The sequence below is a fragment of the Camarhynchus parvulus genome, chromosome 4 (assembly GCF_901933205.1).
Source record: "Camarhynchus parvulus chromosome 4, STF_HiC, whole genome shotgun sequence".
Taxonomy (NCBI): Eukaryota; Metazoa; Chordata; class Aves; order Passeriformes; family Thraupidae; genus Camarhynchus; species Camarhynchus parvulus.
The window spans coordinates 41088737-41100088 of NC_044574.1; the positions used below are offsets into that span (position 1 = coordinate 41088737).

The following is an 11352-nucleotide window of genomic DNA, read 5'->3' on the forward strand; positions in this document are numbered from 1 at the left end:
TCTTTACCCCTGCAATTTCACAGGTTAATAGTTTAGTTATACTTAAGTACAATTCCTCATGGACATTTCTCTATAAATCTTTATATTAAACTAATCATTATTATAATATATATATAGGCTCAAAAATAGGCAGGGAGAAATAAAAAATATTTACTTATTTGCAAATTTTCCCCCTCTGAAATGGCTTCTCATTTTCATGCCACATTACAACTCAGCTGTTTTCTCAGACAGGCAGGGAAACGACCTTGAAAGCATCTCCTGACACCTGCCTACAGATGAAGCAGGTTTTGAGAGATGCTTACCTCTTTGCTGTCTGAGCTGAAAAGATGTGTTGTATGTACTGATTAATGATAATATGAAATATTAAGTAACTTCAGGCAAAATAGCCTTCATCTAGTTATTTGTTTGTTATGCATAAATTAAAAAGATGAAAGATTCAAAGCAAACATAAGTGCTTGTCTTCAGGAATTGCTCTAGTGAGAGACAAGATAGACCTGATAAGACATTTAAGAACATTTTACTAACTTCTCAAGAGCACCTTGCATCCATTAGCAGTTTTGTCATTCTAGATCATTAAGCTAATATTCAGAAGCAGCTTAATGCATTTTGGACAAAATGAAAGGTATTGGCCAACCTTGTCCTGCCTGCTTTAAATGCTCAAAAGAAGATCAGTTTTAGGACTGCCTGCAGCATTGAATCTGTAATTGATGAAGTGATGAGAATAGATCCTTTGTCAAGTGGCAAGTGTATGAAAACCTACTGCCCTGTAGATGGGACCATAATGAGGTTTTCTCTACCACTCTTCCTGAATATTTAACTGGAGCACATCCATTGACTTTCATTTGTATGACTGGACTCAGCAATATGTGGGAATTCAACATACACAGAGAAAGTAGGATTTTTAAATAGAAACTTGGGAAAATGGTTTAAAAATGAGATTATTTCATATATATTGGTATTATAAATTATACCAAATGAATGCTGTGCAGTCAGGAATACTGTATGAAAATACTCTTGGATTTTCTAATTCATTATTATGTTCATAGAAAGTGGATATACGAGATTTTATTCCACATTTTTGTACTTTTAAAATGCCTTGTCATGTGACAAAGCACGTACAAGAGGTGACCATCAATGCATTTCACATCTGCAGGGAAAAAGGATGAGAAGTGCCTCCCACACTAACAGGAATGATGGAGCAGTTTGCTACAAAAGGGAAGTTCCTCAGCATTTTTGAGGAAGTCTAGAGGCAGCTGTGTATTTTTGGGTGGCCATAAAAAAAGAAGGGGAAAGACTCACAGAGAAGATGGATTATTTTGTACTGGAATCATTCCAGCTGTTTGGTGCTTCTAGTGTGTTCATTTTAAATAATGGGCTTTTCTTATGGCATGCTTTCTACTAGAAATAAAGACATATCTGAATATAATAAAACAAGTTACTAAACATCCCTTGACCTCCAGAAATATATGCTTTGGGCCAAACTTTGTGCCCAAACATGGGACAGTCTCTATTTTATTCAAGTTGTTTTGTCAAATCCTGAAAGAATGTATTGTGCAAATAACTATGTTTAGTATGACCATTTGGTGAAACATTCAGTGGCAGAACTGTAAATCACTTTTTAGTCATTTAGAGTTTAGATGAAGGTTTGTGGCCTGTTTTTACCTCTTTTGAGGTGAGGTTCTCCAAACACTTGAAGCAATGACTGGTAATAGTACAGGTTTTGAAATCCCAAATCTATAATTTGAGGCAGTACAGCTCAGATGAGAAATGACTTTTACCTGAGCCAGTTCTAAAATAGATTATGTTGGCTGTGGCTCTGTTAAAAAAAACAAAAAGAGGTCTGAGAAAATAAAGCATCATCAAATCTTCCTCTACATGGGATAAGTGAAATAAGTGGTAAACTGGATTTATCAGACTGGAGATTAATATGCTCTTTCTTACTGAAAATTTCCAATTACCACTTCTGATGGGAATGAGAAAGAGCATGTTAATCCTGACAAACTACAGATTTGAGTAATCATTTCAGTGACAGATCCAAGAAAGTATCATCTTTTCTCAATTAAAGACTTATCTCTTACTTAGTGTGGAGTTTATGATGAGGATGCTATCTGTATGACTTCCCCCTTCTCTCAGCCATGTCTTCATGGGTATTATACAGAGAAATGCTATCAGCTAAATGCATAAACACTCTAAAGAGACACTGTGTCACCCTTTGAGTTTGCTGTTGGTGGTCATAACCTTTGGACATATTTCTTTTTGTCAGTTCAAATAAACTTCTCCTCGCTGCAAAGAATTATTTCAGGCTTTTCACAGAAGTATCTTTTGGTACAAGGAAGACCCATGTCCTCCAAGACAAGAAGCATTACCTTTAAAAACATTTACAAATTAAGGAATATAATTGCCCTTTCCCACAGTGTTGAGGCATCCTGATACAGCCTCATAACTTACAGCAAGACCAAAACCACACAGAGATTTTACAAAACCAAGGGCTGTGGTGCCTGGAGGGAGGGCAAAGCTGGGATGGAATTTCACTCTCTCAGTTTAAGTATCCAAGCAGAAAAAATTAAGAATTTAGAGCTGGACACCTTATCAGTCAATTCAAATGTAAATTACCCCAGAGCAATCTGCTTGTCACTGCACATATATTGTGTCCTCTACCTGATGATTAATTGAAATCACATGTAGCTTGTCTGCTTATATGGGACAATGCAATCATAGTAAACCAGACAGGAAACAAATCTGCATAAGGTTTACAGTTCTCTGGATGAACTGCAGAAATGAAGATTACTTACACAAGTTTTTTAAGATTTTAGGGCAACTTAATTAAGCTAGTGCAACTTTTAAGAAAACAGGCGGGTTAAAATTTCCAGAAGATAAACATCTTCTCAATGTTTAATCTTTATTTCTGTGAAACATATGCATAGAGTTTTCTAGTTTTATAACAATACTTTTAATCTTAATATAAATTTTTCTCATTTTATATTCTGTTTTTCTTGAAGTATATTAAATTTTTAAAACTAAAATAATGTAACAGTATGAATACATCTGTAGAACCTTTAGTTACTTGAAAGTCCCTTTGGCAGTAAGCCACTACAGTGGAGACCAGGAGTGACATAAGTCTAATGAAATGCAAGTTCCTCTTAATTACCAACAATATTTAAAAATCACAGTAGCAAAACTGATTAAAAACCCTCAAAATTTCAGCAAAGCTATTCCATGTGCTGATACTTGCACATCAGAGTAAACCTTATTATTTTGGTGCCATATACTGCAGATGATGGCAGTGAATGACAATAAAATTTGGTCATATTAAAAAAATTTCCATGTGAAGCTTGAAAATTCTATGTTTTCCCAGGTATTTGATACATTTTGAGTATACAATCAACAGTTAAATATTTACTTTATGCTTCACAAACAGAATTTGCTATCTAGGCTCACAACTGAGTGGCACCTCATACATTCAAATCCTGTATTTTATAAGTATGATGGGGAAAATGCCATGCCAGGAAAACACAAGACCAACTATAACATTATTCATTACTACTATTAATTTAAAATATAAAAACATTCTGCAATGTGCTGAGACAAAAATTAAATTTCTTATCCCTTATGGGCAATCCTGTAATATTAAAACATATATATTTTGTATAGATGTTTTGAAATACTCCATAGAAATTTAGATTTCTGCAATGGAAATATAGAAGATGATTTAATGAACCTACAGAACTGCAATAATTCTGTGTACAATTATATACCTTCAAAGAAACACATACAAATCATCATTACATTATACAGACTGTTAGTGTGTTTATCCTCTTGAATTTTCATTGGTCCCTTTTAAAAAAAGAGCTGCTCTCTAGAAACTTATTTCTTCAGGCAAGCCAGTCACTTGGTGACTGTGTGGCACACAGTAACAGATGAGGTCTGTGTTTTTAGAGGCAAATAGGTGCAAGACTTCAAACAGCCACTCCCTGCCCCAGTTCTTCAGGGAACCTCTGTGTGTGATCAACGTCGAAAAGTGAATTTACAGCTGGGGAGGGGAATGCTGTCCTTTGTTCAGGGAACTCTTGGGGCTGAGAGTAACACAATAGTAAATACATTTAGCCAGCAAAAAACTCCTCTGGAGTCAGAAACAAATTAAATCTGCATGCCTGTTCTTGCTTCACTAGACTGGAAAAATGTGGCTATGACACTGTGATTAAAAAACAAATGCAGACACACTGCAACCATTGCCTAGCTGCCAAAAAAACAGTTTTACAGGACTATCAGCAAAATTGTCCAGAAGCCAAATTTTTAACCACTGAGGAAACTTGTGCTCTCAAAATAGCTCAGGCTACTTTGTTCCATTAACTGCTCTACATAATTAAAGATACTGCTCACAAAAAAAGATAGAATTAAACACTAGCACATTTTTTCTTCCATTCTCCCTTTTATTATTGCTTTTATGTAAAGAGTAGCCAAATGTGTAATAATAATTGCTGTTTTATAATGCCCCATTCATGGCAAAACAGTCTGGTTTGCAGAGGGGCAAGGGATTAGGGCCAATATGTGTGATTTTTGTTTTGAAATTAATAAGAATTCTGATGCTTGCATTTTTAAAAATTCTTACATCAAAATACTTTTTATTCTAAGTAGGACTTATACCTGTGTTACTTGCACATAAAGACTCCCTCTAGAGATTTATTAGTAATAAATGAAGAGCCTATATTAACAACCAGTTCTGAGATGGAGCATAAGAGCTATTCACTAGTGTGATAGGACAGTAACACTAATTTTAAATGAAGAATAAACTGTACTTCCTCAACCAATTAAGTTTGAGATAAAAAGGATTGAGGCATTTATTTATGGAATCTATATACCACAGACTGCATGGGAAGAGACTGTATATTATACCTGTATAATATAATAATGTACCTATAAAATAATATATATAGGTATAATAATATATAAAAGTATATAATAATATGTCTATATTATTTCTGTGACAGGTTGCACAACCTAGATTTCTTCATCTAAAGGAGAAAAACAACCACTGCTAGTGCCGTGCTTCCAATCTTTTCCAGATCTATTGAGGAAGGCTGGTACATGAGTGACAAATTGCGTTTTTGAAACATATGAGCATTTTATTAGTTTCCTAATTTAGGTAAGTTATGATTCTTTGCTCACTGAAGACAGTGGAAATCTCTCTGTTGATTTTAGTGGAGTCAGTCCAGGCCAGCTCTCACTGGGCTTGGCTTTGCTTCATAAGCCAGGTGTTGTGACTGAAGATATCACATCAGTCATACTGTTTGCATCTTAAATTAGAACAGAACATAACAAATCCAATAACTGTATAGATTTAAACTGCATGTTTGTGTGTTACCAAACCCGAATGGAAGTTAGGAAAAAATCTTTTAACTCTGAAAGCAGGATTACTTATAAAGGAATGAGTCCAGCTTTACTTTACATACAAGGGATTTTCAGAACCTATAGGTACAGGATGCTGACACATAGTATTAGTTATATTAGTGTCAGAGCAATAGGGATTAATCTCAATCTTCCAGACATATAAAATATGTTTTCAAACTGGCCAGGTAGGATGTAAAGTCCAGAGGAAAGCCCAGTACCTTTTGAATTCTGATTTTGTTCCTATATTTTCCCCAAACTAAATTTGACAGTTGATGAGTAGTTTTGACACAAGAAACTGGAGGTAACCCTCACTGCAATTTACTGGGAGGCTTCTTCCTAAAGACTGGCATCATATTAACAGCAGAGCTAATTTACAGTTCTGATGATCAAATTGTGCTGATCACCAAGCAGAATATATGAAATATGAGAAAAAACATTGCAACAAATTTCTTAGAAAATCGGGCAGGTAAAACATCTATTCAGTCTTTCACTGGTTCAAATTTTACCTGCATTTAGAATTTTTGCATACTAATTTTTAATTAGTGTGTTATGACTACAAAATGGCAACTGACCCAGTGTTGTATCCAGCAGAGATAATTACACAAAAGTTGTTCGATTGAGAACTTTGCTCTTTTATCACTGCACCCAATAGTAGGACAATTTTAGTCAGGGAAAGCTAGGAAAACAACTTGTTCATTCAGCCCTCCAAGTAGAAGGCATATCAGAGAAATAAAAAAAAAAGAAAAAAAGTGTAAGATTTAAAATTTAAATATTTAATTAGAAGCATATGAAAGAACTTTTTTCTGTGTGTCTAAAGGTATTCTAGATGTTTTGAAAACAGAAATAACCATGGATCATTATTGGCAGTGTTAGCTGTCTTCTTCCAAATGCATGGAGTACATTTATGTTATGATTAACTTTTCATATTTTTTTACAATATTTTGTGAGTCAAAATTTGTTCATCTAAAGGAACACACACCTTATAATGAGAAAACACATGTAGGCTCTCTGCAAATCTACATCATAAATATTGTTGTTCAGTTATTTTTGCTTTGCATTAATCAACAACTTACTTTTATCTATTAAAGTAACTAGTTACTTTTATCTATTGTTAGTTTTGTTTTTGTTTTATCATTAAACATCACTGTGAAAACAGAGATCTCAAAACTCTTCTTTCCATGAATTTATACTTGGGAATACATACCTGGCAAATTTAGTATGCCACTGGACATCAAAGAGTTTGCCTAGAGGTTGTTTAGACTACATTAACAGTCATATTGCAGCAGTAATGTCTTCCATGTGAGAAATATTTGTTACTTATTTTAGGAACAATTTCCATGTCAACACTGCCACGGCATTATGTGAGCAGAATTTGTGATTATGCCTATTTATCCTTGCTCAGGTTTAAAAAGCAATGCAGTAAACAGAAGTTCTAACCCCCGTCTATAAATGCCAAGTGGCTACAGATTCAAATCTTACAGCTGTAAAAAAATGTGAAAAGCTCTCCCCTGTAAAATCAGGCTGAAGCCATCATGTTTGAAATCAAAGATACTAGATCTAAACAATATCTATCTGCTCTGCTTTGCCAACTTTATCTTTAAACAAGCTTGGGCACAGAAGGATGCTGAAATTGCTATCTCTTATTTCCCATATTGAATTTTGCAAATAGATACAAAAATAACTCCAAATGAAACATGATAGAGGCTAAATTGCCTCACAATGCCCTCAGCCTAATTAAGAACTTGGTACTTCAGCAAGGATGAGCATGGAGCAGAGCAGCTGAGTAAAATTTGCTGCTCTCTCAAGCCTAAAAAAGGAAATTCCTCAAAACCATAAGCTTTATGACAAATTACAAAACTTTAAACTATTTTTATTTAAAAATATTATTTTCATGACAGATTTGCCAAGACGCTTGCTTCCTCTTGGTGGACTATGTTTTCGAGTTCAAAAGGTGAGATTACATTTTCCATGCACATTTAAGGTTATCCAGCCATAGTTCAAGCAGAGCTTCCCATCACTACAGGGATAAATTGCCAGCTGCCTCCTCTTATTGCAGTTTACTACACTGCCTCAAGCTCTTTCCCATTAGGGTATAGCACACAGTATTTTATTGATTTGCGAAAGCAGGCTAAGCGGCAAAGGCATGAATTTTCAAAGATGAGTGGCTTCACTCTAGTGTGAAATATCAGCTATAATTCATTCCTTTCCAGAAGTGGAAGAAATGCTGAAGAGTAGCTAGGATATCCACACCCTGAGGTTAAGCACTAACACAGAATTCTGAGTCTGTTCCCAACTCTATCTCTGATCCTAATTTGAGATCTTCACTACTCTGGACCTTATTTTTATGTTTATTATTTGGAAGTGGAAAGGAGGGTGGAAGTGAAAGAGGAAGCAGAATTGAAGAGGGCACCACAAAGCCAATCTTTGTGTGCCTGAACTGGATAATGAGCAGTGATCACAGCACATTTGAAGACACGTCTCAGTGTGGATTTGGTTTAGTTTGAAATATTCATAATCATGTTTTACTGTTACCAGGCACACAGTGCCTGAAACAAGATTAATACTGCAAATAATCTCAGAGACTTCAGCAACAATTTCTTACAACAATAATTTCTTACAAATATAATCTTGCAGAGATTACAACCATAATTTCCTTATAGAAATAAAATGGGGAATGAGACAAATTTGTTGACTAAAAGAAGAAAGGAACCACTACAAGATAGTTGGAGTGAAACATCTAATGACATATTTTGCTTTGTGTTTCCATGCTACATAGCTGCTTTTACTATAGATTTAAGATAGTGCTTTACCATTACTGTTAGTGAAACAGTTGGTTTACCTAGCTTTCTTTGAAATATATGCGCTAAAAATGAAAAAAATGGGGTATTTTTAAACTGCTTTGAGGGTCTTCATAGATTTTTTTGCCTCCCACATTTGTTGGGTTGAATCCTGTAGACTGGTTACCTCCAAGTTCCTCACATTGATGCAAAAGTGGTCAGGAATTAAGAAGCTGAGTTATTTAATTAGAATACCTCATACATAAGATTAAAATTTTTATGGCACTGAATGAAACAATTACTACACTGGTATAATTTCATTTTAAATTTCTTTTCTGTAACCAAGAGCAATGACTTTAACTGAAAACTAGTGGTAAATTAAAAAAAATGGAGAGAAGGAGCCAGATATAACTGCTGGCATGAGGCAGGCATCCTGAAGTGATCCTAGGAATGGCAGGGGAAAAAGAAAAGACATCTAGTTTCTCTGTCTCAGGAACACTGAGGCCTCTTTTCTTGTATTTTAAGCAAGATGAATAATCAAAACCAGAGTTACCCCACAAAAATATCCCCACTTTCTATGTGTGGAGTCATTGCAGAAAATCTCCTCAGAACATTCCATATACTCAGACAAGGAAGTGATTCTAACTGTACAACAAAGTATGACTGCAATTAAAATTTTTGAGAAAATACTCCTGCTGAATATTACACTAATGCATTTCTAAATGAGAAGAGGGGGTCAAGATATGAGAAAAACATGAGCAGCATAGTTTTTCCCTGTAGATCCATAAAATGACTCTTCATCTTTTGTAATTTAGGTTTTCAAAAATCAAGGCTAGCTCATTCTTGAATTACAAGCATAGAAGAGGATTCAATATCACAGCTGAATTGTTTTGTATGTTCATTTCTATAGAAGAACACTAAGGCATTACTAAGGGCTTTTTTATTCATTGCTTCAGGGTTCAGTATCAAATCACTTGCAGCACTCTCCCTGCTCACTGACAACCCATGTTACTTCTAATTGAATTTTTGAAATTGGTTATTCATAATCCAAGAATACCTCAGTTCTGTGTTAGTAATAAGATGAGATGCAAAGAGCTCTCTGATTAATGGTCTCAATGATCTTAAATTTCTTTTCCTACCTAAAATATTCTATGATCCTATACTGTCTTGTAACTCCCATTACAAAACTGTGTATATCCCAATTATTATCATACTAAGCTGTATCTTTCAGCAAGTCCTTGTACAATAGACTTTGTGGTATTATACAGAAATGAAATATGGATAAAGCAACTGTTTATTGTCCTTGGACTTCTTCAACATGAGAGGGCATCATCATTGGCAATTCCTGCCGCTGTAGGTCAAGATGACTACAGAAAAAACAGAGCAAGCATTTTTTGTTCAGGATTTTGATTATTTACAACAGAAACTAGGTATATAGCACCAACAAATGGTGCTATAAAACTACAAAATGGTGCAGGTTCATTATATGGGATTAGAATTTAAAATCACTTTCATATGGAGCAAGACCCTGAAATTGCATAGGTATAATGATAGGATACTTCACATAGGTACACAAATCAGCTTCACATGCAATAAGAACAACTACTTTCAAAACCTCATTGACTTTACTGAGACTGCTGGTGAAAAATACCTTTACCATATTTTTTTAAAATTTCTTTCACAAAATTTGTTTCCGTATACATAGCATGGAATTTTCACTTAATATTTAATTCTTTTCAGTTCTCCCTCCTAGATCTGATGGCAACACACCTGTCTGAGACAGACAAACAGTTCAGCTCCTTGGTTCTGGGAGCTGGAGGCAGTGTGGGGTAGGGTCTGGTGCACCTGGCTGTCCTCCATGGCTACAGGAAAACTACCAAGGAGTAGGAAGCCTACTTCCCCCATCTGCCACAGATCAGCAGCTCTGGGGAGCACCTATGAAATATCCAGGCTGTAAGTAAGGTGGCAATAACACTAAATAAAGCATGCTAGGGTCGATTTTCTCTCCCTGTGGTCTTAGCTCACAACCAAATGGCGAAGCTCTCTCCTCACAGAACATAGAGGCCCCTTTCCAGACTATCCCAGGGCTGTGCCACTTTTGAGCTGTGTCCAAACACTGCATGGGAGATGCTGCTCAGCATGGACAAGAGCTGTGCCAGGGCCATGCTCACAAAGAAGCAGCATGGACAGGTAAGTGCCCGTGCAAAGCCCTTCCTGGTTTGCAGTAGAGGTAAAGCCAGAGCCCACAAGCCAAGCCAAGATCACAGCTATCACTCAGAGGGACTAGGAGTGACAAGGATCAGAAAAGCATGCACAAGTGACCCGACAATGTGTACGCCATGTGATTTTCACATTTCCAACCATCAAAGCCTGCTAGTAGCGCAGCTTGCACAGTACACTTACAGATGCACATGTTTCTCCCAAATTAGGGCATAAATAATTCCTGGAAAACCTTGAAAATTCTTCTAAATTATATTTCCCGCATTAAGTCACATTAAGCTCTTCATAAATTCTGTTGGAGCACACATCTAACTCTCCTCAGCAGCAGTCTTTGATAGATCACATACATCCATTTGTAGACATCAAAATGACACGTACAAAGAAGTTCAAAGCACGGAAAAAAATTGGATACTGATAACTGATACCATATACAAAGGAAAATGCGGCCCACTCTTCTTTCAAATGGTTTGCTAGGTAAAGAAGACCTGCTGCATCCTCTGCAAAGCATGTAACTTTCCTACTGCTGACACTCCACAGCCTCCTGTTTGGTGTGAGCACTGCCTGGGTTTCAGTGACTACAGGTGCTAGACACAAAGCAAAGCCACAGCCACGTACCGCAGTTGTCTTCGTCAGCCCGATTCCCGCAGTCATCCTCACCATTACAGTGCAGCTGTTGGGGCAAACACTTTGTGATATTGCCACATGGAAAGTAGCCCAGGGGACACCTGGTGCCAGCTCCAGAAACATGATCTTCCAAAGAGTCACAGATGACTAAATAGGAACAGAAAAAATGCATTTATTTTATGATGTGTTTAAAGGTATTTGATATTATGCCTTTGTAAGTACTCATTTACATTTGAATTTGAATATCAAGCAACAAAAATGTATTAATTCATTGGACATGAAATTAAAAACAGTACACGAAGTATTTGTTAAACTTGGCAAAAATATTTTATATTGTTAGCTA

The 11352-nt window shown here is 35.9% G+C and overlaps 1 protein-coding gene across 1 annotated transcript in view; it reads right to left on the reverse strand.

Moving 5' to 3' along the window:
* The window catches only part of RXFP1 (relaxin family peptide receptor 1), a 29333-nt gene extending 18193 nt beyond the window's left edge, over positions 1-11140 (reverse strand). Inside the window, exon 1 of the mRNA XM_030947730.1 lies at positions 11001-11140. The gene's annotated coding sequence lies outside the window, so the exon portion shown is untranslated. The remainder of the gene's footprint in view (positions 1-11000) is intronic.
* Positions 11141-11352: the final 212 nt, after the last annotated feature.